The 23,560-nt window shown below is 45.6% G+C and overlaps 24 non-coding genes and 24 pseudogenes across 24 annotated transcripts; all 48 read right to left on the reverse strand.

Annotated features, from left to right (window-relative positions):
- Window positions 1-293: 293 nt before the first annotated feature.
- Window positions 294-412, reverse strand: LOC125607630 (annotated as a pseudogene).
- Window positions 413-785: 373 nt separating this feature from the next.
- On the reverse strand, window positions 786-904 carry LOC125607568. Its single transcript, XR_007338726.1, has one exon. It is a non-coding gene; the product is annotated as a 5S ribosomal RNA (ribosomal RNA).
- Window positions 905-998: 94 nt separating this feature from the next.
- LOC125607637 lies at window positions 999-1,117 on the reverse strand (annotated as a pseudogene).
- Window positions 1,118-1,487: 370 nt separating this feature from the next.
- LOC125607571 lies at window positions 1,488-1,603 on the reverse strand. The gene has a single exon (XR_007338729.1). It is a non-coding gene; the product is annotated as a 5S ribosomal RNA (ribosomal RNA).
- A 373-nt stretch (window positions 1,604-1,976) lies between these two features.
- On the reverse strand, window positions 1,977-2,095 carry LOC125607534. Its single transcript, XR_007338692.1, has one exon. It is a non-coding gene; the product is annotated as a 5S ribosomal RNA (ribosomal RNA).
- A 379-nt stretch (window positions 2,096-2,474) lies between these two features.
- LOC125607588 lies at window positions 2,475-2,593 on the reverse strand (annotated as a pseudogene).
- Window positions 2,594-2,966: 373 nt separating this feature from the next.
- On the reverse strand, window positions 2,967-3,085 carry LOC125607535. Its single transcript, XR_007338693.1, has one exon. It is a non-coding gene; the product is annotated as a 5S ribosomal RNA (ribosomal RNA).
- A 380-nt stretch (window positions 3,086-3,465) lies between these two features.
- Window positions 3,466-3,584, reverse strand: LOC125607589 (annotated as a pseudogene).
- Window positions 3,585-3,957: 373 nt separating this feature from the next.
- Window positions 3,958-4,074, reverse strand: LOC125607621 (annotated as a pseudogene).
- Window positions 4,075-4,454: 380 nt separating this feature from the next.
- LOC125607590 lies at window positions 4,455-4,573 on the reverse strand (annotated as a pseudogene).
- A 373-nt stretch (window positions 4,574-4,946) lies between these two features.
- On the reverse strand, window positions 4,947-5,065 carry LOC125607537. Its single transcript, XR_007338695.1, has one exon. It is a non-coding gene; the product is annotated as a 5S ribosomal RNA (ribosomal RNA).
- A 376-nt stretch (window positions 5,066-5,441) lies between these two features.
- LOC125607591 lies at window positions 5,442-5,560 on the reverse strand (annotated as a pseudogene).
- A 378-nt stretch (window positions 5,561-5,938) lies between these two features.
- Window positions 5,939-6,057, reverse strand: LOC125607592 (annotated as a pseudogene).
- A 373-nt stretch (window positions 6,058-6,430) lies between these two features.
- Window positions 6,431-6,549, reverse strand: LOC125607538. The gene has a single exon (XR_007338696.1). It is a non-coding gene; the product is annotated as a 5S ribosomal RNA (ribosomal RNA).
- A 379-nt stretch (window positions 6,550-6,928) lies between these two features.
- LOC125607593 lies at window positions 6,929-7,047 on the reverse strand (annotated as a pseudogene).
- Window positions 7,048-7,420: 373 nt separating this feature from the next.
- LOC125607539 lies at window positions 7,421-7,539 on the reverse strand. The gene has a single exon (XR_007338697.1). It is a non-coding gene; the product is annotated as a 5S ribosomal RNA (ribosomal RNA).
- Window positions 7,540-7,919: 380 nt separating this feature from the next.
- LOC125607595 lies at window positions 7,920-8,038 on the reverse strand (annotated as a pseudogene).
- Window positions 8,039-8,411: 373 nt separating this feature from the next.
- Window positions 8,412-8,530, reverse strand: LOC125607540. Its single transcript, XR_007338698.1, has one exon. It is a non-coding gene; the product is annotated as a 5S ribosomal RNA (ribosomal RNA).
- Window positions 8,531-8,909: 379 nt separating this feature from the next.
- LOC125607596 lies at window positions 8,910-9,028 on the reverse strand (annotated as a pseudogene).
- Window positions 9,029-9,401: 373 nt separating this feature from the next.
- Window positions 9,402-9,520, reverse strand: LOC125607541. The gene has a single exon (XR_007338699.1). It is a non-coding gene; the product is annotated as a 5S ribosomal RNA (ribosomal RNA).
- Window positions 9,521-9,900: 380 nt separating this feature from the next.
- LOC125607597 lies at window positions 9,901-10,019 on the reverse strand (annotated as a pseudogene).
- Window positions 10,020-10,392: 373 nt separating this feature from the next.
- Window positions 10,393-10,511, reverse strand: LOC125607465. The gene has a single exon (XR_007338623.1). It is a non-coding gene; the product is annotated as a 5S ribosomal RNA (ribosomal RNA).
- A 380-nt stretch (window positions 10,512-10,891) lies between these two features.
- Window positions 10,892-11,010, reverse strand: LOC125607598 (annotated as a pseudogene).
- A 373-nt stretch (window positions 11,011-11,383) lies between these two features.
- On the reverse strand, window positions 11,384-11,502 carry LOC125607542. Its single transcript, XR_007338700.1, has one exon. It is a non-coding gene; the product is annotated as a 5S ribosomal RNA (ribosomal RNA).
- A 380-nt stretch (window positions 11,503-11,882) lies between these two features.
- LOC125607599 lies at window positions 11,883-12,001 on the reverse strand (annotated as a pseudogene).
- A 373-nt stretch (window positions 12,002-12,374) lies between these two features.
- On the reverse strand, window positions 12,375-12,493 carry LOC125607543. The gene has a single exon (XR_007338701.1). It is a non-coding gene; the product is annotated as a 5S ribosomal RNA (ribosomal RNA).
- A 380-nt stretch (window positions 12,494-12,873) lies between these two features.
- On the reverse strand, window positions 12,874-12,992 carry LOC125607600 (annotated as a pseudogene).
- Window positions 12,993-13,365: 373 nt separating this feature from the next.
- Window positions 13,366-13,484, reverse strand: LOC125607544. The gene has a single exon (XR_007338702.1). It is a non-coding gene; the product is annotated as a 5S ribosomal RNA (ribosomal RNA).
- Window positions 13,485-13,864: 380 nt separating this feature from the next.
- Window positions 13,865-13,983, reverse strand: LOC125607601 (annotated as a pseudogene).
- A 373-nt stretch (window positions 13,984-14,356) lies between these two features.
- Window positions 14,357-14,475, reverse strand: LOC125607545. The gene has a single exon (XR_007338703.1). It is a non-coding gene; the product is annotated as a 5S ribosomal RNA (ribosomal RNA).
- A 380-nt stretch (window positions 14,476-14,855) lies between these two features.
- LOC125607602 lies at window positions 14,856-14,974 on the reverse strand (annotated as a pseudogene).
- A 373-nt stretch (window positions 14,975-15,347) lies between these two features.
- On the reverse strand, window positions 15,348-15,466 carry LOC125607498. The gene has a single exon (XR_007338657.1). It is a non-coding gene; the product is annotated as a 5S ribosomal RNA (ribosomal RNA).
- Window positions 15,467-15,846: 380 nt separating this feature from the next.
- LOC125607603 lies at window positions 15,847-15,965 on the reverse strand (annotated as a pseudogene).
- A 373-nt stretch (window positions 15,966-16,338) lies between these two features.
- On the reverse strand, window positions 16,339-16,457 carry LOC125607546. Its single transcript, XR_007338704.1, has one exon. It is a non-coding gene; the product is annotated as a 5S ribosomal RNA (ribosomal RNA).
- Window positions 16,458-16,837: 380 nt separating this feature from the next.
- Window positions 16,838-16,956, reverse strand: LOC125607604 (annotated as a pseudogene).
- A 373-nt stretch (window positions 16,957-17,329) lies between these two features.
- Window positions 17,330-17,448, reverse strand: LOC125607548. Its single transcript, XR_007338706.1, has one exon. It is a non-coding gene; the product is annotated as a 5S ribosomal RNA (ribosomal RNA).
- Window positions 17,449-17,828: 380 nt separating this feature from the next.
- LOC125607606 lies at window positions 17,829-17,947 on the reverse strand (annotated as a pseudogene).
- A 373-nt stretch (window positions 17,948-18,320) lies between these two features.
- Window positions 18,321-18,439, reverse strand: LOC125607549. Its single transcript, XR_007338707.1, has one exon. It is a non-coding gene; the product is annotated as a 5S ribosomal RNA (ribosomal RNA).
- A 373-nt stretch (window positions 18,440-18,812) lies between these two features.
- LOC125607550 lies at window positions 18,813-18,931 on the reverse strand. The gene has a single exon (XR_007338708.1). It is a non-coding gene; the product is annotated as a 5S ribosomal RNA (ribosomal RNA).
- Window positions 18,932-19,304: 373 nt separating this feature from the next.
- LOC125607551 lies at window positions 19,305-19,423 on the reverse strand. The gene has a single exon (XR_007338709.1). It is a non-coding gene; the product is annotated as a 5S ribosomal RNA (ribosomal RNA).
- Window positions 19,424-19,802: 379 nt separating this feature from the next.
- Window positions 19,803-19,921, reverse strand: LOC125607607 (annotated as a pseudogene).
- Window positions 19,922-20,294: 373 nt separating this feature from the next.
- Window positions 20,295-20,413, reverse strand: LOC125607552. Its single transcript, XR_007338710.1, has one exon. It is a non-coding gene; the product is annotated as a 5S ribosomal RNA (ribosomal RNA).
- Window positions 20,414-20,791: 378 nt separating this feature from the next.
- LOC125607608 lies at window positions 20,792-20,910 on the reverse strand (annotated as a pseudogene).
- Window positions 20,911-21,283: 373 nt separating this feature from the next.
- On the reverse strand, window positions 21,284-21,402 carry LOC125607553. The gene has a single exon (XR_007338711.1). It is a non-coding gene; the product is annotated as a 5S ribosomal RNA (ribosomal RNA).
- Window positions 21,403-21,782: 380 nt separating this feature from the next.
- Window positions 21,783-21,901, reverse strand: LOC125607609 (annotated as a pseudogene).
- A 373-nt stretch (window positions 21,902-22,274) lies between these two features.
- LOC125607555 lies at window positions 22,275-22,393 on the reverse strand. Its single transcript, XR_007338712.1, has one exon. It is a non-coding gene; the product is annotated as a 5S ribosomal RNA (ribosomal RNA).
- Window positions 22,394-22,772: 379 nt separating this feature from the next.
- Window positions 22,773-22,891, reverse strand: LOC125607610 (annotated as a pseudogene).
- A 373-nt stretch (window positions 22,892-23,264) lies between these two features.
- LOC125607556 lies at window positions 23,265-23,383 on the reverse strand. Its single transcript, XR_007338713.1, has one exon. It is a non-coding gene; the product is annotated as a 5S ribosomal RNA (ribosomal RNA).
- Window positions 23,384-23,560: the final 177 nt, after the last annotated feature.

The following is a 23,560-nucleotide window of genomic DNA, read 5'->3' on the forward strand; positions in this document are numbered from 1 at the left end:
TCTTGTTTTGAGCGAAAAAGTGCGTCGAGGTTTATGGCGTTAAAAAAGCATCAAAAACAACCTGAGAATCCGCTTTCGATCTTTTTTAAGTGACGTAACTTTCTGCATCCCGTTTGAGGGTCAAAACGGCTGAATTTGAGCCCAAAAAATTGCACCGTCTATTCACCGCCCATTATGGTTTCGGGGGCTTTCCGAAATGGTGTTATGGGCGACGTAGTTCCTCACGGTTCAAAAGTTATGAGGTTTCCAAGTTTAGACTCTTTTAGGCTGAAAAATAAAAATAAAAAATAAAAGGGATGCAACATGAGGACTTCCCGGGAGGTCACCCATCCTAGTACTACTCTCGTCCAAGCACGCTTAGCTGCGGATATGTGATAGGATCCAGTGCAATAGTGCTGGTATAATCGCACCCGTCAGTACAACACTCTCATTTCTATATATCCTTTTCTCGGCCAATACAAGTGTAAGGCTGTGGGGCCCACATGATTTTCTGGCCGTTTTGTTTCGAGCGAAAAAGTGCGTCGAGGTTAATGGGGTTAAGAAAGCCTCAAAAACACCCTGAGAAACTGCTTTCGATCTTTTTTACGTGCCGTAATTTTCTGCATCCCGTTTGAGGGTCAAAACGGCTGAATTTGAGCCCGAAAAATTGCACCGTCTATTCACCGCCCATTATGGTCTCTGGGGCTTTCCGCAATGGTTCTATGGGTGACGTAGTTCCTCACGGTTCAAAAGTTATGAGGTTTCCAAGTTTAGACTCGTTTTAGGCTGAAAAATAAAAATAAAAAGGGGTGCAACACGAGGACTTCCCGGGAGGTCACCCATCCTAGTACTACTCTCGCCAAACCACGCTTAGCTGAAGCGTTCTGATGGGATCCAGTGCATTAGTGCTGGTATGATCGCACCCGTAAGTACAAAACTCGCATTTCCGTATATTCTTTGTTCCGGCCAATCCAAGTGTAAGGTCTTTTTAGGCTGAAAAATAAAAATTAAAAATAAAAGGGATGCAACATGAGGACTTCCCGGGAGGTCACCCATCCTAGTACTACTCTCGTCCAAGCACGCTTAGCTGAGGATATGTGATAGGATCCAGTGCAATAGTGCTGGTATAATCGCACCCGTCAGTACAACACTCTCATTTCTATATATCCTTTTCTCGGCCAATACAAGTGTAAGGCTGTGGGGCCCACATGATTTTCTGGCCGTTTTGTTTCGAGCGAAAAAGTGCGTCGAGGTTAATGGGGTTAAGAAAGCCTCAAAAACACCCTGAGAAACTGCTTTCGATCTTTTTTACGTGCCGTAATTTCTGCATCCCGTTTGAGGGTCAAAACGGCTGAATTTGAGCCCGAAAAATTGCACCGTCTATTCACCGCCCATTATGGTTTCTGGGGCTTTCCGCAATGGTTTATGGGTGACGTAGTTCCTCACGGTTCAAAAGTTATGAGGTTTCCAAGTTTAGACTCGTTTTAGGCTGAAAAATAAAAATAAAAAGGGTGCAACACGAGGACTTCCCGGGAGGTCACCCATCCTAGTACTACTCTCGCCAAGCACGCTTAGCTGAAGATCTGATGGGATCCAGTGCATTAGTGCTGGTATGATCGCACCCGTCAGTACAACACTCTCGTTTCGTATATTCTTTGTTTCCGGCCAATCCAAGTGTAAGGTCATGGGCCCACATGATTTTCTGGCCGTTTTGTTTCGAGCGAAAAAGTGCGTCGAGGTTAATGGCGTTAAGAAAGCCTCAAAAACACCTTGAGAAACTGCTTTCGATCTTTTTTACGTGCCGTAATTTTCTGCATCCCGTTTGAGGGTCAAAACGGCTGAATTTGAGCCCGAAAAATAGCACCGTCTATTCACCGCCCATTATGGTCTCTGGGGCTTTCCGCAATGGTTCTATGGGTGACGTAGTTCCTCACGGTTCAAAAGTTATGAGGTTTCCAAGTTTAGACTCGTTTTAGGCTGAAAAATAAAAATAAAAAGGGGTGCAACACGAGGACTTCCCGGGAGGTCACCCATCCTAGTACTACTCTCGCCAAACCCCGCTTAGCTGAAGAGTTCTGATGGGATCCAGTGCATTAGTGCTGGTATGATCGCACCCGTAAGTACAAAACTCGCATTTCCGTATATTCTTTGTTCCGGCCAATCCAAGTGTAAGGTCGTGGGGCCCACATGATTTTCTGGCCGTTTTGATTTGAGCGAAGAAGTGAGTCGAGGTTAATGGCGTTAAGAAAGCATCAAAAACAACCTGAGAATCCGCTTTCGATCTTTTTTAAGTGACGTAACTTTCTGCATCCCGTTTGAGGGTCAAAACGGCTGAATTTGAGCCCGAAAAATTGCACCGTCTATTCACCGCCCATTATGGTTTCGGGGGCTTTCCGAAATGGTGTTATGGGCGACGTAGTTCCTCACGGTTCAAAAGTTATGAGGTTTCCAAGTTTAGACTCTTTTTAGGCTGAAAAATAAAAATAAAAATAAAAGGGATGCAACATGAGGACTTCCCGGGAGGTCACCCATCCTAGTACTACTCTCGTCCAAGCACGCTTAGCTGCGGAGATGTGATAGGATCCAGTGCATTAGTGCTGGTATAATCGCACCCGTCAGTACAACACTCTCGTTTCTATATATCCTTTTCTCGGCCAATACAAGTGTAAGGCTGTGGGGCCCACATGATTTTCTGGCCGTTTTGTTTCGAGCGAAAAAGTGCGTCGAGGTTAATGGGGTTAAGAAAGCCTCAAAAACACCCTGAGAAACTGCTTTCGATCTTTTTTACGTGCCGTAATTTTCTGCATCCCGTTTGAGGGTCAAAACGGCTGAATTTGAGCCCGAAAAATTGCACCGTCTATTCACCGCCCATTATGGTCTCTGGGGCTTTCCGCAATGGTTCTATGGGTGACGTAGTTCCTCACGGTTCAAAAGTTATGAGGTTTCCAAGTTTAGACTCGTTTTAGGCTGAAAAATAAAAATAAAAAGGGGTGCAACACGAGGACTTCCCGGGAGGTCACCCATCCTAGTACTACTCTCGCCAAACCCCGCTTAGCTGAAGAGTTCTGATGGGATCCAGTGCATTAGTGCTGGTATGATCGCACCCGTCAGTACAACACTCGCGTTTTCGTATATTCTTTGTTCCGGCCAATCCAAGTGTAAGGTCGTGGGGCCCACATGATTTTCTGGCCGTTTTGTTTTGAGCGAAAAAGTGCGTCGAGGTTAATGGCGTTAAAAAAGCATCAAAAACAACCTGAGAATCCACTTTCGATCTTTTTTAAGTGCCGTAACTTTCTGCATCCCGTTTGAGGGTCAAAACGGCTGAATTTGAGCCCGAAAAATTGCACCGTCTATTCACCGCCCATTATGGTTTCAGGGGCTTTCCGAAATGGTGTTATGGGCGACGTAGTTCCTCACGGTTCAAAAGTTATGAGGTTTCCAAGTTTAGACTCTTTTTAGGCTGAAAAATAAAAATAAAAAATAAAAGGGATGCAACATGAGGACTTCCCGGGAGGTCACCCATCCTAGTACTACTCTCGTCCAAGCACGCTTAGCTGCGGAGATGTGATAGGATCCAGTGCATTAGTGCTGGTATAATCGCACCCGTCAGTACAACACTCTCGTTTCTATATATCCTTTTCTCGGCCAATACAAGTGTAAGGCTGTGGGGCCCACATGATTTTCTGGCCGTTTTGTTTCGAGCGAAAAAGTGCGTCGAGGTTAATGGGGTTAAGAAAGCCTCAAAAACACCCTGAGAAACTGCTTTCGATCTTTTTTACGTGCCGTAATTTTCTGCATCCCGTTTGAGGGTCAAAACGGCTGAATTTGAGCCCGAAAAATTGCACCGTCTATTCACCGCCCATTATGGTCTCTGGGGCTTTCCGCAATGGTTCTATGGGTGACGTAGTTCCTCACGGTTCAAAAGTTATGAGGTTTCCAAGTTTAGACTCGTTTTAGGCTGAAAAATAAAAATAAAAAGGGGTGCAACACGAGGACTTCCCGGGAGGTCACCCATCCTAGTACTACTCTCGCCAACCCGCTTAGCTGAAGAGTTCTGATGGGATCCAGTGCATTAGTGCTGGTATGATCGCACCCGTCAGTACAACACTCGCGTTTTCGTATATTCTTTGTTCCGGCCAATCCAAGTGTAAGGTCGTGGGGCCCACATGATTTTCTGGCCGTTTTGTTTTGAGCGAAAAAGTGCGTCGAGGTTAATGGCGTTAAAAAAGCATCAAAAACAACCTGAGAATCCACTTTCGATCTTTTTTAAGTGCCGTAACTTTCTGCATCCCGTTTGAGGGTCAAAACGGCTGAATTTGAGCCCGAAAAATTGCACCGTCTATTCACCGCCCATTATGGTTTCAGGGGCTTTCCGAAATGGTGTTATGGGCGACGTAGTTCCTCACGGTTCAAAAGTTATGAGGTTTCCAAGTTTAGACTCTTTTTAGGCTGAAAAATAAAAATAAAAAATAAAAGGGATGCAACATGAGGACTTCCCGGGAGGTCACCCATCCTAGTACTACTCTCGTCCAAGCACGCTTAGCTGCGGAGATGTGATAGGATCCAGTGCATTAGTGCTGGTATAATCGCACCCGTCAGTACAACACTCTCGTTTCTATATATCCTTTTCTCGGCCAATACAAGTGTAAGGCTGTGGGGCCCACATGATTTTCTGGCCGTTTTGTTTCGAGCGAAAAAGTGCGTCGAGGTTAATGGGGTTAAGAAAGCCTCAAAAACACCCTGAGAAACTGCTTTCGATCTTTTTTACGTGCCGTAATTTTCTGCATCCCGTTTGAGGGTCAAAACGGCTGAATTTGAGCCCGAAAAATTGCACCGTCTATTCACCGCCCATTATGGTCTCTGGGGCTTTCCGCAATGGTTCTATGGGTGACGTAGTTCCTCACGGTTCAAAAGTTATGAGGTTTCCAAGTTTAGACTCGTTTTAGGCTGAAAAATAAAAATAAAAAGGGGTGCAACACGAGGACTTCCCGGGAGGTCACCCATCCTAGTACTACTCTCGCCAAACCCCGCTTAGCTGAAGAGTTCTGATGGGATCCAGTGCATTAGTGCTGGTATGATCGCACCCGTCAGTACAACACTCGCGTTTTCGTATATTCTTTGTTCCGGCCAATCCAAGTGTAAGGTCGTGGGGCCCACATGATTTTCTGGCCGTTTTGTTTTGAGCGAAAAAGTGCGTCGAGGTTAATGGCGTTAAAAAGCATCAAAAACAACCTGAGAATCCACTTTCGATCTTTTTTAAGTGCCGTAACTTTCTGCATCCCGTTTGAGGGTCAAAACGGCTGAATTTGAGCCCGAAAAATTGCACCGTCTATTCACCGCCCATTATGGTTTCAGGGGCTTTCCGAAATGGTGTTATGGGCAACGTAGTTCCTCACGGTTCAAAAGTTATTAGGTTTCCAAGTTTAGACTCTTTTTAGGCTGAAAAAAAAAAAAAAATAAAAGGGATGCAACATGAGGACTTCCCGGGAGGTCACCCATCCTAGTACTACTCTCGTCCAAGCACGCTTAGCTGCGGAGATGTGATAGGATCCAGTGCATTAGTGCTGGTATAATCGCACCCGTCAGTACAACACTCTCGTTTCTATATATCCTTTTCTCGGCCAATACAAGTGTAAGGCTGTGGGGCCCACATGATTTTCTGGCCGTTTTGTTTCGAGCGAAAAAGTGCGTCGAGGTTAATGGGGTTAAGAAAGCCTCAAAAACACCCTGAGAAACTGCTTTCGATCTTTTTTACGTGCCGTAATTTTCTGCATCCCGTTTGAGGGTCAAAACGGCTGAATTTGAGCCCGAAAAATTGCACCGTCTATTCACCGCCCATTATGGTCTCTGGGGCTTTCCGCAATGGTTCTATGGGTGACGTAGTTCCTCACGGTTCAAAAGTTATGAGGTTTCCAAGTTTAGACTCTTTTTAGGCTGAAAAATAAAAATAAAAATAAAAGGGATGCAACATGAGGACTTCCCGGGAGGTCACCCATCCTAGTACTACTCTCGTCCAAGCACGCTTAGCTGCGGAGATGTGATAGGATCCAGTGCATTAGTGCTGGTATAATCGCACCCGTCAGTACAACACTCTCGTTTCTATATATCCTTTTCTCGGCCAATACAAGTGTAAGGCTGTGGGGCCCACATGATTTTCTGGCCGTTTTGTTTCGAGCGAAAAAGTGCGTCGAGGTTAATGGGGTTAAGAAAGCCTCAAAAACACCCTGAGAAACTGCTTTCGATCTTTTTTACGTGCCGTAATTTTCTGCATCCCGTTTGAGGGTCAAAACGGCTGAATTTGAGCCCGAAAAATTGCACCGTCTATTCACCGCCCATTATGGTCTCTGGGGCTTTCCGCAATGGTTCTATGGGTGACGTAGTTCCTCACGGTTCAAAAGTTATGAGGTTTCCAAGTTTAGACTCGTTTTAGGCTGAAAAATAAAAATAAAAAGGGGTGCAACACGAGGACTTCCCGGGAGGTCACCCATCCTAGTACTACTCTCGCCAAACCCCGCTTAGCTGAAGAGTTCTGATGGGATCCAGTGCATTAGTGCTGGTATGATCGCACCCGTCAGTACAACACTCGCGTTTTCGTATATTCTTTGTTCCGGCCAATCCAAGTGTAAGGTCGTGGGGCCCACATGATTTTCTGGCCGTTTTGTTTTGAGCGAAAAAGTGCGTCGAGGTTAATGGCGTTAAAAAAGCATCAAAAACAACCTGAGAATCCACTTTCGATCTTTTTTAAGTGCCGTAACTTTCTGCATCCCGTTTGAGGGTCAAAACGGCTGAATTTGAGCCCGAAAAATTGCACCGTCTATTCACCGCCCATTATGGTTTCAGGGGCTTTCCGAAATGGTGTTATGGGCGACGTAGTTCCTCACGGTTCAAAAGTTATGAGGTTTCCAAGTTTAGACTCTTTTTAGGCTGAAAAATAAAAATAAAAATAAAAGGGATGCAACATGAGGACTTCCCGGGAGGTCACCCATCCTAGTACTACTCTCGTCCAAGCACGCTTAGCTGCGGAGATGTGATAGGATCCAGTGCATTAGTGCTGGTATAATCGCACCCGTCAGTACAACACTCTCGTTTCTATATATCCTTTTCTCGGCCAATACAAGTGTAAGGCTGTGGGGCCCACATGATTTTCTGGCCGTTTTGTTTCGAGCGAAAAAGTGCGTCGAGGTTAATGGGGTTAAGAAAGCCTCAAAAACACCCTGAGAAACTGCTTTCGATCTTTTTTACGTGCCGTAATTTTCTGCATCCCGTTTGAGGGTCAAAACGGCTGAATTTGAGCCCGAAAAATTGCACCGTCTATTCACCGCCCATTATGGTCTCTGGGGCTTTCCGCAATGGTTCTATGGGTGACGTAGTTCCTCACGGTTCAAAAGTTATGAGGTTTCCAAGTTTAGACTCGTTTTAGGCTGAAAAATAAAAATAAAAAGGGGTGCAACACGAGGACTTCCCGGGAGGTCACCCATCCTAGTACTACTCTCGCCAAACCCCGCTTAGCTGAAGAGTTCTGATGGGATCCAGTGCATTAGTGCTGGTATGATCGCACCCGTCAGTACAACACTCGCGTTTTCGTATATTCTTTGTTCCGGCCAATCCAAGTGTAAGGTCGTGGGGCCCACATGATTTTCTGGCCGTTTTGTTTTGAGCGAAAAAGTGCGTCGAGGTTAATGGCGTTAAAAAAGCATCAAAAACAACCTGAGAATCCACTTTCGATCTTTTTTAAGTGCCGTAACTTTCTGCATCCCGTTTGAGGGTCAAAACGGCTGAATTTGAGCCCGAAAAATTGCACCGTCTATTCACCGCCCATTATGGTTTCAGGGGCTTTCCGAAATGGTGTTATGGGCGACGTAGTTCCTCACGGTTCAAAAGTTATGAGGTTTCCAAGTTTAGACTCTTTTTAGGCTGAAAAATAAAAATAAAAAATAAAAGGGATGCAACATGAGGACTTCCCGGGAGGTCACCCATCCTAGTACTACTCTCGTCCAAGCACGCTTAGCTGCGGAGATGTGATAGGATCCAGTGCATTAGTGCTGGTATAATCGCACCCGTCAGTACAACACTCTCGTTTCTATATATCCTTTTCTCGGCCAATACAAGTGTAAGGCTGTGGGGCCCACATGATTTTCTGGCCGTTTTGTTTCGAGCGAAAAAGTGCGTCGAGGTTAATGGGGTTAAGAAAGCCTCAAAAACACCCTGAGAAACTGCTTTCGATCTTTTTTACGTGCCGTAATTTTCTGCATCCCGTTTGAGGGTCAAAACGGCTGAATTTGAGCCCGAAAAATTGCACCGTCTATTCACCGCCCATTATGGTCTCTGGGGCTTTCCGCAATGGTTCTATGGGTGACGTAGTTCCTCACGGTTCAAAAGTTATGAGGTTTCCAAGTTTAGACTCGTTTTAGGCTGAAAAATAAAAATAAAAAGGGGTGCAACACGAGGACTTCCCGGGAGGTCACCCATCCTAGTACTACTCTCGCCAAACCCCGCTTAGCTGAAGAGTTCTGATGGGATCCAGTGCATTAGTGCTGGTATGATCGCACCCGTCAGTACAACACTCGCGTTTTCGTATATTCTTTGTTCCGGCCAATCCAAGTGTAAGGTCGTGGGGCCCACATGATTTTCTGGCCGTCTTGTTTTGAGCGAAAAAGTGCGTCGAGGTTAATGGCGTTAAAAAGCATCAAAAACAACCTGAGAATCCACTTTCGATCTTTTTTAAGTGCCGTAACTTTCTGCATCCCGTTTGAGGGTCAAAATGGCTGAATTTGAGCCCGAAAAATTGCACCGTCTATTCACCGCCCATTATGGTTTCAGGGGCTTTCCGAAATGGTGTTATGGGCGACGTAGTTCCTCACGGTTCAAAAGTTATGAGGTTTCCAAGTTTAGACTCTTTTTAGGCTGAAAAATAAAAATAAAAAATAAAAGGGATGCAACATGAGGACTTCCCGGGAGGTCACCCATCCTAGTACTACTCTCGTCCAAGCACGCTTAGCTGCGGAGATGTGATAGGATCCAGTGCATTAGTGCTGGTATAATCGCACCCGTCAGTACAACACTCTCGTTTCTATATATCCTTTTCTCGGCCAATACAAGTGTAAGGCTGTGGGGCCCACATGATTTTCTGGCCGTTTTGTTTCGAGCGAAAAAGTGCGTCGAGGTTAATGGGGTTAAGAAAGCCTCAAAAACACCCTGAGAAACTGCTTTCGATCTTTTTTACGTGCCGTAATTTTCTGCATCCCGTTTGAGGGTCAAAACGGCTGAATTTGAGCCCGAAAAATTGCACCGTCTATTCACCGCCCATTATGGTCTCTGGGGCTTTCCGCAATGGTTCTATGGGTGACGTAGTTCCTCACGGTTCAAAAGTTATGAGGTTTCCAAGTTTAGACTCGTTTTAGGCTGAAAAATAAAAATAAAAAGGGGTGCAACACGAGGACTTCCCGGGAGGTCACCCATCCTAGTACTACTCTCGCCAAACCCCGCTTAGCTGAAGAGTTCTGATGGGATCCAGTGCATTAGTGCTGGTATGATCGCACCCGTCAGTACAACACTCGCGTTTTCGTATATTCTTTGTTCCGGCCAATCCAAGTGTAAGGTCGTGGGGCCCACATGATTTTCTGGCCGTTTTGTTTTGAGCGAAAAAGTGCGTCGAGGTTAATGGCGTTAAAAAAGCATCAAAAACAACCTGAGAATCCACTTTCGATCTTTTTTAAGTGCCGTAACTTTCTGCATCCCGTTTGAGGGTCAAAACGGCTGAATTTGAGCCCGAAAAATTGCACCGTCTATTCACCGCCCATTATGGTTTCAGGGGCTTTCCGAAATGGTGTTATGGGCGACGTAGTTCCTCACGGTTCAAAAGTTATGAGGTTTCCAAGTTTAGACTCTTTTTAGGCTGAAAAATAAAAATAAAAAATAAAAGGGATGCAACATGAGGACTTCCCGGGAGGTCACCCATCCTAGTACTACTCTCGTCCAAGCACGCTTAGCTGCGGAGATGTGATAGGATCCAGTGCATTAGTGCTGGTATAATCGCACCCGTCAGTACAACACTCTCGTTTCTATATATCCTTTTCTCGGCCAATACAAGTGTAAGGCTGTGGGGCCCACATGATTTTCTGGCCGTTTTGTTTCGAGCGAAAAAGTGCGTCGAGGTTAATGGGGTTAAGAAAGCCTCAAAAACACCCTGAGAAACTGCTTTCGATCTTTTTTACGTGCCGTAATTTTCTGCATCCCGTTTGAGGGTCAAAACGGCTGAATTTGAGCCCGAAAAATTGCACCGTCTATTCACCGCCCATTATGGTCTCTGGGGCTTTCCGCAATGGTTCTATGGGTGACGTAGTTCCTCACGGTTCAAAAGTTATGAGGTTTCCAAGTTTAGACTCGTTTTAGGCTGAAAAATAAAAATAAAAAGGGGTGCAACACGAGGACTTCCCGGGAGGTCACCCATCCTAGTACTACTCTCGCCCAACCACGCTTAGCTGAAGAGTTCTGATGGGATCCAGTGCATTAGTGCTGGTATGATCGCACCCGTCAGTACAACACTCGCGTTTTCGTATATTCTTTGTTCCGGCCAATCCAAGTGTAAGGTCGTGGGGCCCACATGATTTTCTGGCCGTTTTGTTTTGAGCGAAAAAGTGCGTCGAGGTTAATGGCGTTAAAAAAGCATCAAAAACAACCTGAGAATCCACTTTCGATCTTTTTTAAGTGCCGTAACTTTCTGCATCCCGTTTGAGGGTCAAAACGGCTGAATTTGAGCCCGAAAAATTGCACCGTCTATTCACCGCCCATTATGGTTTCAGGGGCTTTCCGAAATGGTGTTATGGGCGACGTAGTTCCTCACGGTTCAAAAGTTATGAGGTTTCCAAGTTTAGACTCTTTTTAGGCTGAAAAATAAAAATAAAAAATAAAAGGGATGCAACATGAGGACTTCCCGGGAGGTCACCCATCCTAGTACTACTCTCGTCCAAGCACGCTTAGCTGCGGAGATGTGATAGGATCCAGTGCATTAGTGCTGGTATAATCGCACCCGTCAGTACAACACTCTCGTTTCTATATATCCTTTTCTCGGCCAATACAAGTGTAAGGCTGTGGGGCCCACATGATTTTCTGGCCGTTTTGTTTCGAGCGAAAAAGTGCGTCGAGGTTAATGGGGTTAAGAAAGCCTCAAAAACACCCTGAGAAACTGCTTTCGATCTTTTTTACGTGCCGTAATTTTCTGCATCCCGTTTGAGGGTCAAAACGGCTGAATTTGAGCCCGAAAAATTGCACCGTCTATTCACCGCCCATTATGGTCTCTGGGGCTTTCCGCAATGGTTCTATGGGTGACGTAGTTCCTCACGGTTCAAAAGTTATGAGGTTTCCAAGTTTAGACTCGTTTTAGGCTGAAAAATAAAAATAAAAAGGGGTGCAACACGAGGACTTCCCGGGAGGTCACCCATCCTAGTACTACTCTCGCCAAACCCCGCTTAGCTGAAGAGTTCTGATGGGATCCAGTGCATTAGTGCTGGTATGATCGCACCCGTCAGTACAACACTCGCGTTTTCGTATATTCTTTGTTCCGGCCAATCCAAGTGTAAGGTCGTGGGGCCCACATGATTTTCTGGCCGTTTTGTTTTGAGCGAAAAAGTGCGTCGAGGTTAATGGCGTTAAAAAAGCATCAAAAACAACCTGAGAATCCACTTTCGATCTTTTTTAAGTGCCGTAACTTTCTGCATCCCGTTTGAGGGTCAAAACGGCTGAATTTGAGCCCGAAAAATTGCACCGTCTATTCACCGCCCATTATGGTTTCAGGGGCTTTCCGAAATGGTGTTATGGGCGACGTAGTTCCTCACGGTTCAAAAGTTATGAGGTTTCCAAGTTTAGACTCTTTTTAGGCTGAAAAATAAAAATAAAAAATAAAAGGGATGCAACATGAGGACTTCCCGGGAGGTCACCCATCCTAGTACTACTCTCGTCCAAGCACGCTTAGCTGCGGAGATGTGATAGGATCCAGTGCATTAGTGCTGGTATAATCGCACCCGTCAGTACAACACTCTCGTTTCTATATATCCTTTTCTCGGCCAATACAAGTGTAAGGCTGTGGGGCCCACATGATTTTCTGGCCGTTTTGTTTCGAGCGAAAAAGTGCGTCGAGGTTAATGGGGTTAAGAAAGCCTCAAAAACACCCTGAGAAACTGCTTTCGATCTTTTTTACGTGCCGTAATTTTCTGCATCCCGTTTGAGGGTCAAAACGGCTGAATTTGAGCCCGAAAAATTGCACCGTCTATTCACCGCCCATTATGGTCTCTGGGGCTTTCCGCAATGGTTCTATGGGTGACGTAGTTCCTCACGGTTCAAAAGTTATGAGGTTTCCAAGTTTAGACTCGTTTTAGGCTGAAAAATAAAAATAAAAAGGGGTGCAACACGAGGACTTCCCGGGAGGTCACCCATCCTAGTACTACTCTCGCCAAACCCCGCTTAGCTGAAGAGTTCTGATGGGATCCAGTGCATTAGTGCTGGTATGATCGCACCCGTCAGTACAACACTCGCGTTTTCGTATATTCTTTGTTCCGGCCAATCCAAGTGTAAGGTCGTGGGGCCCACATGATTTTCTGGCCGTTTTGTTTTGAGCGAAAAAGTGCGTCGAGGTTAATGGCGTTAAAAAAGCATCAAAAACAACCTGAGAATCCACTTTCGATCTTTTTTAAGTGCCGTAACTTTCTGCATCCCGTTTGAGGGTCAAAATGGCTGAATTTGAGCCCGAAAAATTGCACCGTCTATTCACCGCCCATTATGGTTTCAGGGGCTTTCCGAAATGGTGTTATGGGCGACGTAGTTCCTCACGGTTCAAAAGTTATGAGGTTTCCAAGTTTAGACTCTTTTTAGGCTGAAAAATAAAAATAAAAAATAAAAGGGATGCAACATGAGGACTTCCCGGGAGGTCACCCATCCTAGTACTACTCTCGTCCAAGCACGCTTAGCTGCGGAGATGTGATAGGATCCAGTGCATTAGTGCTGGTATAATCGCACCCGTCAGTACAACACTCTCGTTTCTATATATCCTTTTCTCGGCCAATACAAGTGTAAGGCTGTGGGGCCCACATGATTTTCTGGCCGTTTTGTTTCGAGCGAAAAAGTGCGTCGAGGTTAATGGGGTTAAGAAAGCCTCAAAAACACCCTGAGAAACTGCTTTCGATCTTTTTTACGTGCCGTAATTTTCTGCATCCCGTTTGAGGGTCAAAACGGCTGAATTTGAGCCCGAAAAATTGCACCGTCTATTCACCGCCCATTATGGTCTCTGGGGCTTTCCGCAATGGTTCTATGGGTGACGTAGTTCCTCACGGTTCAAAAGTTATGAGGTTTCCAAGTTTAGACTCGTTTTAGGCTGAAAAATAAAAATAAAAAGGGGTGCAACACGAGGACTTCCCGGGAGGTCACCCATCCTAGTACTACTCTCGCCAAACCCCGCTTAGCTGAAGAGTTCTGATGGGATCCAGTGCATTAGTGCTGGTATGATCGCACCCGTCAGTACAACACTCGCGTTTTCGTATATTCTTTGTTCCGGCCAATCCAAGTGTAAGGTCGTGGGGCCCACATGATTTTCTGGCCGTTTTGTTTTGAGCGAAAAAGTGCGTCGAGGTTAATGGCGTTAAAAAAGCATCAAAAACAACCTGAGAATCCACTTTCGATCTTTTTTAAGTGCCGTAACTTTCTGCATCCCGTTTGAGGGTCAAAACGGCTGAATTTGAGCCCGAAAAATTGCACCGTCTATTCACCGCCCATTATGGTTTCAGGGGCTTTCCGAAATGGTGTTATGGGCGACGTAGTTCCTCACGGTTCAAAAGTTATGAGGTTTCCAAGTTTAGACTCTTTTTAGGCTGAAAAATAAAAATAAAAAATAAAAGGGATGCAACATGAGGACTTCCCGGGAGGTCACCCATCCTAGTACTACTCTCGTCCAAGCACGCTTAGCTGCGGAGATGTGATAGGATCCAGTGCATTAGTGCTGGTATAATCGCACCCGTCAGTACAACACTCTCGTTTCTATATATCCTTTTCTCGGCCAATACAAGTGTAAGGCTGTGGGGCCCACATGATTTTCTGGCCGTTTTGTTTCGAGCGAAAAAGTGCGTCGAGGTTAATGGGGTTAAGAAAGCCTCAAAAACACCCTGAGAAACTGCTTTCGATCTTTTTTACGTGCCGTAATTTTCTGCATCCCGTTTGAGGGTCAAAACGGCTGAATTTGAGCCCGAAAAATTGCACCGTCTATTCACCGCCCATTATGGTCTCTGGGGCTTTCCGCAATGGTTCTATGGGTGACGTAGTTCCTCACGGTTCAAAAGTTATGAGGTTTCCAAGTTTAGACTCGTTTTAGGCTGAAAAATAAAAATAAAAAGGGGTGCAACACGAGGACTTCCCGGGAGGTCACCCATCCTAGTACTACTCTCGCCAAACCCCGCTTAGCTGAAGAGTTCTGATGGGATCCAGTGCATTAGTGCTGGTATGATCGCACCCGTCAGTACAACACTCGCGTTTTCGTATATTCTTTGTTCCGGCCAATCCAAGTGTAAGGTCGTGGGGCCCACATGATTTTCTGGCCGTTTTGTTTTGAGCGAAAAAGTGCGTCGAGGTTAATGGCGTTAAAAAAGCATCAAAAACAACCTGAGAATCCACTTTCGATCTTTTTTAAGTGCCGTAACTTTCTGCATCCCGTTTGAGGGTCAAAATGGCTGAATTTGAGCCCGAAAAATTGCACCGTCTATTCACCGCCCATTATGGTTTCAGGGGCTTTCCGAAATGGTGTTATGGGCGACGTAGTTCCTCACGGTTCAAAAGTTATGAGGTTTCCAAGTTTAGACTCTTTTTAGGCTGAAAAATAAAAATAAAAAATAAAAGGGATGCAACATGAGGACTTCCCGGGAGGTCACCCATCCTAGTACTACTCTCGTCCAAGCACGCTTAGCTGCGGAGATGTGATAGGATCCAGTGCATTAGTGCTGGTATAATCGCACCCGTCAGTACAACACTCTCGTTTCTATATATCCTTTTCTCGGCCAATACAAGTGTAAGGCTGTGGGGCCCACATGATTTTCTGGCCGTTTTGTTTCGAGCGAAAAAGTGCGTCGAGGTTAATGGGGTTAAGAAAGCCTCAAAAACACCCTGAGAAACTGCTTTCGATCTTTTTTACGTGCCGTAATTTTCTGCATCCCGTTTGAGGGTCAAAACGGCTGAATTTGAGCCCGAAAAATTGCACCGTCTATTCACCGCCCATTATGGTCTCTGGGGCTTTCCGCAATGGTTCTATGGGTGACGTAGTTCCTCACGGTTCAAAAGTTATGAGGTTTCCAAGTTTAGACTCGTTTTAGGCTGAAAAATAAAAATAAAAAGGGGTGCAACACGAGGACTTCCCGGGAGGTCACCCATCCTAGTACTACTCTCGCCCAACCCCGCTTAGCTGAAGAGTTCTGATGGGATCCAGTGCATTAGTGCTGGTATGATCGCACCCGTCAGTACAACACTCGCGTTTTCGTATATTCTTTGTTCCGGCCAATCCAAGTGTAAGGTCGTGGGGCCCACATGATTTTCTGGCCGTTTTGTTTTGAGCGAAAAAGTGCGTCGAGGTTAATGGCGTTAAAAAAGCATCAAAAACAACCTGAGAATCCACTTTCGATCTTTTTTAAGTGCCGTAACTTTCTGCATCCCGTTTGAGGGTCAAAACGGCTGAATTTGAGCCCGAAAAATTGCACCGTCTATTCACCGCCCATTATGGTTTCAGGGGCTTTCCGAAATGGTGTTATGGGCGACGTAGTTCCTCACGGTTCAAAAGTTATGAGGTTTCCAAGTTTAGACTCTTTTTAGGCTGAAAAATAAAAATAAAAAATAAAAGGGATGCAACATGAGGACTTCCCGGGAGGTCACCCATCCTAGTACTACTCTCGTCCAAGCACGCTTAGCTGCGGAGATGTGATAGGATCCAGTGCATTAGTGCTGGTATAATCGCACCCGTCAGTACAACACTCTCGTTTCTATATATCCTTTTCTCGGCCAATACAAGTGTAAGGCTGTGGGGCCCACATGATTTTCTGGCCGTTTTGTTTCGAGCGAAAAAGTGCGTCGAGGTTAATGGGGTTAAGAAAGCCTCAAAAACACCCTGAGAAACTGCTTTCGATCTTTTTTACGTGCCGTAATTTTCTGCATCCCGTTTGAGGGTCAAAACGGCTGAATTTGAGCCCGAAAAATTGCACCGTCTATTCACCGCCCATTATGGTCTCTGGGGCTTTCCGCAATGGTTCTATGGGTGACGTAGTTCCTCACGGTTCAAAAGTTATGAGGTTTCCAAGTTTAGACTCGTTTTAGGCTGAAAAATAAAAATAAAAAGGGGTGCAACACGAGGACTTCCCGGGAGGTCACCCATCCTAGTACTACTCTCGCCAAACCCCGCTTAGCTGAAGAGTTCTGATGGGATCCAGTGCATTAGTGCTGGTATGATCGCACCCGTCAGTACAACACTCGCGTTTTCGTATATTCTTTGTTCCGGCCAATCCAAGTGTAAGGTCGTGGGGCCCACATGATTTTCTGGCCGTTTTGTTTTGAGCGAAAAAGTGCGTCGAGGTTAATGGCGTTAAAAAAGCATCAAAAACAACCTGAGAATCCACTTTCGATCTTTTTTAAGTGCCGTAACTTTCTGCATCCCGTTTGAGGGTCAAAATGGCTGAATTTGAGCCCGAAAAATTGCACCGTCTATTCACCGCCCATTATGGTTTCAGGGGCTTTCCGAAATGGTGTTATGGGCGACGTAGTTCCTCACGGTTCAAAAGTTATGAGGTTTCCAAGTTTAGACTCTTTTTAGGCTGAAAAATAAAAATAAAAAATAAAAGGGATGCAACATGAGGACTTCCCGGGAGGTCACCCATCCTAGTACTACTCTCGTCCAAGCACGCTTAGCTGCGGAGATGTGATAGGATCCAGTGCATTAGTGCTGGTATAATCGCACCCGTCAGTACAACACTCTCGTTTCTATATATCCTTTTCTCGGCCAATACAAGTGTAAGGCTGTGGGGCCCACATGATTTTCTGGCCGTTTTGTTTCGAGCGAAAAAGTGCGTCGAGGTTAATGGGGTTAAGAAAGCCTCAAAAACACCCTGAGAAACTGCTTTCGATCTTTTTTACGTGCCGTAATTTTCTGCATCCCGTTTGAGGGTCAAAACGGCTGAATTTGAGCCCGAAAAATTGCACCGTCTATTCACCGCCCATTATGGTCTCTGGGGCTTTCCGCAATGGTTCTATGGGTGACGTAGTTCCTCACGGTTCAAAAGTTATGAGGTTTCCAAGTTTAGACTCGTTTTAGGCTGAAAAATAAAAATAAAAAGGGGTGCAACACGAGGACTTCCCGGGAGGTCACCCATCCTAGTACTACTCTCGCCAAACCCCGCTTAGCTGAAGAGTTCTGATGGGATCCAGTGCATTAGTGCTGGTATGATCGCACCCGTCAGTACAACACTCGCGTTTTCGTATATTCTTTGTTCCGGCCAATCCAAGTGTAAGGTCGTGGGGCCCACATGATTTTCTGGCCGTTTTGTTTTGAGCGAAAAAGTGCGTCGAGGTTAATGGCGTTAAAAAAGCATCAAAAACAACCTGAGAATCCACTTTCGATCTTTTTTAAGTGCCGTAACTTTCTGCATCCCGTTTGAGGGTCAAAACGGCTGAATTTGAGCCCGAAAAATTGCACCGTCTATTCACCGCCCATTATGGTTTCAGGGGCTTTCCGAAATGGTGTTATGGGCGACGTAGTTCCTCACGGTTCAAAAGTTATGAGGTTTCCAAGTTTAGACTCTTTTTAGGCTGAAAAATAAAAATAAAAAATAAAAGGGATGCAACATGAGGACTTCCCGGGAGGTCACCCATCCTAGTACTACTCTCGTCCAAGCACGCTTAGCTGCGGAGATGTGATAGGATCCAGTGCATTAGTGCTGGTATAATCGCACCCGTCAGTACAACACTCTCGTTTCTATATATCCTTTTCTCGGCCAATACAAGTGTAAGGCTGTGGGGCCCACATGATTTTCTGGCCGTTTTGTTTCGAGCGAAAAAGTGCGTCGAGGTTAATGGGGTTAAGAAAGCCTCAAAAACACCCTGAGAAACTGCTTTCGATCTTTTTTACGTGCCGTAATTTTCTGCATCCCGTTTGAGGGTCAAAACGGCTGAATTTGAGCCCGAAAAATTGCACCGTCTATTCACCGCCCATTATGGTCTCTGGGGCTTTCCGCAATGGTTCTATGGGTGACGTAGTTCCTCACGGTTCAAAAGTTATGAGGTTTCCAAGTTTAGACTCGTTTTAGGCTGAAAAATAAAAATAAAAAGGGGTGCAACACGAGGACTTCCCGGGAGGTCACCCATCCTAGTACTACTCTCGCCAAACCCCGCTTAGCTGAAGAGTTCTGATGGGATCCAGTGCATTAGTGCTGGTATGATCGCACCCGTCAGTACAACACTCGCGTTTTCGTATATTCTTTGTTCCGGCCAATCCAAGTGTAAGGTCGTGGGGCCCACATGATTTTCTGGCCGTTTTGTTTTGAGCGAAAAAGTGCGTCGAGGTTAATGGCGTTAAAAAGCATCAAAAACAACCTGAGAATCCACTTTCGATCTTTTTTAAGTGCCGTAACTTTCTGCATCCCGTTTGAGGGTCAAAATGGCTGAATTTGAGCCCGAAAAATTGCACCGTCTATTCACCGCCCATTATGGTTTCAGGGGCTTTCCGAAATGGTGTTATGGGCGACGTAGTTCCTCACGGTTCAAAAGTTATGAGGTTTCCAAGTTTAGACTCGTTTTAGGCTGAAAAATAAAAATAAAAAGGGGTGCAACACGAGGACTTCCCGGGAGGTCACCCATCCTAGTACTACTCTCGCCAAACCCCGCTTAGCTGAAGAGTTCTGATGGGATCCAGTGCATTAGTGCTGGTATGATCGCACCCGTCAGTACAACACTCGCGTTTTCGTATATTCTTTGTTCCGGCCAATCCAAGTGTAAGGTCGTGGGGCCCACATGATTTTCTGGCCGTCTTGTTTTGAGCGAAAAAGTGCGTCGAGGTTAATGGCGTTAAAAAGCATCAAAAACAACCTGAGAATCCACTTTCGATCTTTTTTAAGTGCCGTAACTTTCTGCATCCCGTTTGAGGGTCAAAATGGCTGAATTTGAGCCCGAAAAATTGCACCGTCTATTCACCGCCCATTATGGTCTCTGGGGCTTTCCGCAATGGTTCTATGGGTGACGTAGTTCCTCACGGTTCAAAAGTTATGAGGTTTCCAAGTTTAGACTCGTTTTAGGCTGAAAAATAAAAATAAAAAGGGGTGCAACACGAGGACTTCCCGGGAGGTCACCCATCCTAGTACTACTCTCGCCAAACCCCGCTTAGCTGAAGAGTTCTGATGGGATCCAGTGCATTAGTGCTGGTATGATCGCACCCGTCAGTACAACACTCGCGTTTTCGTATATTCTTTGTTCCGGCCAATCCAAGTGTAAGGTCGTGGGGCCCACATGATTTTCTGGCCGTTTTGTTTTGAGCGAAAAAGTGCGTCGAGGTTAATGGCGTTAAAAAAGCATCAAAAACAACCTGAGAATCCACTTTCGATCTTTTTTAAGTGCCGTAACTTTCTGCATCCCGTTTGAGGGTCAAAACGGCTGAATTTGAGCCCGAAAAATTGCACCGTCTATTCACCGCCCATTATGGTTTCAGGGGCTTTCCGAAATGGTGTTATGGGCGACGTAGTTCCTCACGGTTCAAAAGTTATGAGGTTTCCAAGTTTAGACTCTTTTTAGGCTGAAAAATAAAAATAAAAATAAAAGGGATGCAACATGAGGACTTCCCGGGAGGTCACCCATCCTAGTACTACTCTCGTCCAAGCACGCTTAGCTGCGGAGATGTGATAGGATCCAGTGCATTAGTGCTGGTATAATCGCACCCGTCAGTACAACACTCTCGTTTCTATATATCCTTTTCTCGGCCAATACAAGTGTAAGGCTGTGGGGCCCACATGATTTTCTGGCCGTTTTGTTTCGAGCGAAAAAGTGCGTCGAGGTTAATGGGGTTAAGAAAGCCTCAAAAACACCCTGAGAAACTGCTTTCGATCTTTTTTACGTGCCGTAATTTTCTGCATCCCGTTTGAGGGTCAAAACGGCTGAATTTGAGCCCGAAAAATTGCACCGTCTATTCACCGCCCATTATGGTCTCTGGGGCTTTCCGCAATGGTTCTATGGGTGACGTAGTTCCTCACGGTTCAAAAGTTATGAGGTTTCCAAGTTTAGACTCGTTTTAGGCTGAAAAATAAAAATAAAAAGGGGTGCAACACGAGGACTTCCCGGGAGGTCACCCATCCTAGTACTACTCTCGCCAAACCCCGCTTAGCTGAAGAGTTCTGATGGGATCCAGTGCATTAGTGCTGGTATGATCGCACCCGTCAGTACAACACTCGCGTTTTCGTATATTCTTTGTTCCGGCCAATCCAAGTGTAAGGTCGTGGGGCCCACATGATTTTCTGGCCGTTTTGTTTTGAGCGAAAAAGTGCGTCGAGGTTAATGGCGTTAAAAAAGCATCAAAAACAACCTGAGAATCCACTTTCGATCTTTTTTAAGTGCCGTAACTTTCTGCATCCCGTTTGAGGGTCAAAATGGCTGAATTTGAGCCCGAAAAATTGCACCGTCTATTCACCGCCCATTATGGTTTCAGGGGCTTTCCGAAATGGTGTTATGGGCGACGTAGTTCCTCACGGTTCAAAAGTTATGAGGTTTCCAAGTTTAGACTCTTTTTAGGCTGAAAAATAAAAAAAAAATAAAAGGGATGCAACATGAGGACTTCCCGGGAGGTCACCCATCCTAGTACTACTCTCGTCCAAGCACGCTTAGCTGCGGAGATGTGATAGGATCCAGTGCATTAGTGCTGGTATAATCGCACCCGTCAGTACAACACTCTCGTTTCTATATATCCTTTTCTCGGCCAATACAAGTGTAAGGCTGTGGGGCCCACATGATTTTCTGGCCGTTTTGTTTCGAGCGAAAAAGTGCGTCGAGGTTAATGGGGTTAAGAAAGCCTCAAAAACACCCTGAGAAACTGCTTTCGATCTTTTTTACGTGCCGTAATTTTCTGCATCCCGTTTGAGGGTCAAAACGGCTGAATTTGAGCCCGAAAAATTGCACCGTCTATTCACCGCCCATTATGGTCTCTGGGGCTTTCCGCAATGGTTCTATGGATGACGTAGTTCCTCACGGTTCAAAAGTTATGAGGTTTCCAAGTTTAGACTCGTTTTAGGCTGAAAAATAAAAATAAAAAGGGGTGCAACACGAGGACTTCCCGGGAGGTCACCCATCCTAGTACTACTCTCGCCAAACCCCGCTTAGCTGAAGAGTTCTGATGGGATCCAGTGCATTAGTGCTGGTATGATCGCACCCGTCAGTACAACACTCGCGTTTTCGTATATTCTTTGTTCCGGCCAATCCAAGTGTAAGGTCGTGGGGCCCACATGATTTTCTGGCCGTTTTGTTTTGAGCGAAAAAGTGCGTCGAGGTTAATGGCGTTAAAAAAGCATCAAAAACAACCTGAGAATCCACTTTCGATCTTTTTTAAGTGCCGTAACTTTCTGCATCCCGTTTGAGGGTCAAAATGGCTGAATTTGAGCCCGAAAAATTGCACCGTCTATTCACCGCCCATTATGGTTTCAGGGGCTTTCCGAAATGGTGTTATGGGCGACGTAGTTCCTCACGGTTCAAAAGTTATGAGGTTTCCAAGTTTAGACTCTTTTTAGGCTGAAAAATAAAAATAAAAAATAAAAGGGATGCAACATGAGGACTTCCCGGGAGGTCACCCATCCTAGTACTACTCTCGTCCAAGCACGCTTAGCTGCGGAGATGTGATAGGATCCAGTGCATTAGTGCTGGTATAATCGCACCCGTCAGTACAACACTCTCGTTTCTATATATCCTTTTCTCGGCCAATACAAGTGTAAGGCTGTGGGGCCCACATGATTTTCTGGCCGTTTTGTTTCGAGCGAAAAAGTGCGTCGAGGTTAATGGGGTTAAGAAAGCCTCAAAAACACCCTGAGAAACTGCTTTCGATCTTTTTTACGTGCCGTAATTTTCTGCATCCCGTTTGAGGGTCAAAACGGCTGAATTTGAGCCCGAAAAATTGCACCGTCTATTCACCGCCCATTATGGTCTCTGGGGCTTTCCGCAATGGTTCTATGGATGACGTAGTTCCTCACGGTTCAAAAGTTATGAGGTTTCCAAGTTTAGACTCGTTTTAGGCTGAAAAATAAAAATAAAAAGGGGTGCAACACGAGGACTTCCCGGGAGGTCACCCATCCTAGTACTACTCTCGCCAAACCCCGCTTAGCTGAAGAGTTCTGATGGGATCCAGTGCATTAGTGCTGGTATGATCGCACCCGTCAGTACAACACTCGCGTTTTCGTATATTCTTTGTTCCGGCCAATCCAAGTGTAAGGTCGTGGGGCCCACATGATTTTCTGGCCGTCTTGTTTGAGCGAAAAAGTGCGTCGAGGTTAATGGCGTTAAAAAAGCATCAAAAACAACCTGAGAATCCACTTTCGATCATTTTTAAGTGCCGTAACTTTCTGCATCCCGTTTGAGGGTCAAAACGGCTGAATTTGAGCCCGAAAAATTGCACAGTCTATTCACCGCCCATTATGGTTTCAGGGGCTTTCCGAAATGGTGTTATGGGCGACGTAGTTCCTCACGGTTCAAAAGTTATGAGGTTTCCAAGTTTAGACTCTTTTTAGGCTGAAAAATAAAAATAAAAAATAAAAGGGATGCAACATGAGGACTTCCCGGGAGGTCACCCATCCTAGTACTACTCTCGTCCAAGCACGCTTAGCTGCGGAGATGTGATAGGATCCAGTGCATTAGTGCTGGTATAATCGCACCCGTCAGTACAACACTCTCGTTTCTATATATCCTTTTCTCGGCCAATACAAGTGTAAGGCTGTGGGGCCCACATGATTTTCTGGCCGTTTTGTTTCGAGCGAAAAAGTGCGTCGAGGTTAATGGGGTTAAGAAAGCCTCAAAAACACCCTGAGAAACTGCTTTCGATCTTTTTTACGTGCCGTAATTTTCTGCATCCCGTTTGAGGGTCAAAACGGCTGAATTTGAGCCCGAAAAATTGCACCGTCTATTCACCGCCCATTATGGTCTCTGGGGCTTTCCGCAATGGTTCTATGGATGACGTAGTTCCTCACGGTTCAAAAGTTATGAGGTTTCCAAGTTTAGACTCGTTTTAGGCTGAAAAATAAAAATAAAAAGGGGTGCAACACGAGGACTTCCCGGGAGGTCACCCATCCTAGTACTACTCTCGCCAAACCCCGCTTAGCTGAAGAGTTCTGATGGGATCCAGTGCATTAGTGCTGGTATGATCGCACCCGTCAGTACAACACTCGCGTTTTCGTATATTCTTTGTTCCGGCCAATCCAAGTGTAAGGTCGTGGGGCCCACATGATTTTCAGGCCGTTTTGTTTTGAGCGAAAAAGTGCGTCGAGGTTAATGGCGTTAAAAAAGCATCAAAAACAACCTGAGAATCCACTTTCGATCTTTTTAAGTG

Source organism: Brassica napus, chromosome A3 (assembly GCF_020379485.1).
Source record: "Brassica napus cultivar Da-Ae chromosome A3, Da-Ae, whole genome shotgun sequence".
Taxonomy (NCBI): Eukaryota; Viridiplantae; Streptophyta; class Magnoliopsida; order Brassicales; family Brassicaceae; genus Brassica; species Brassica napus.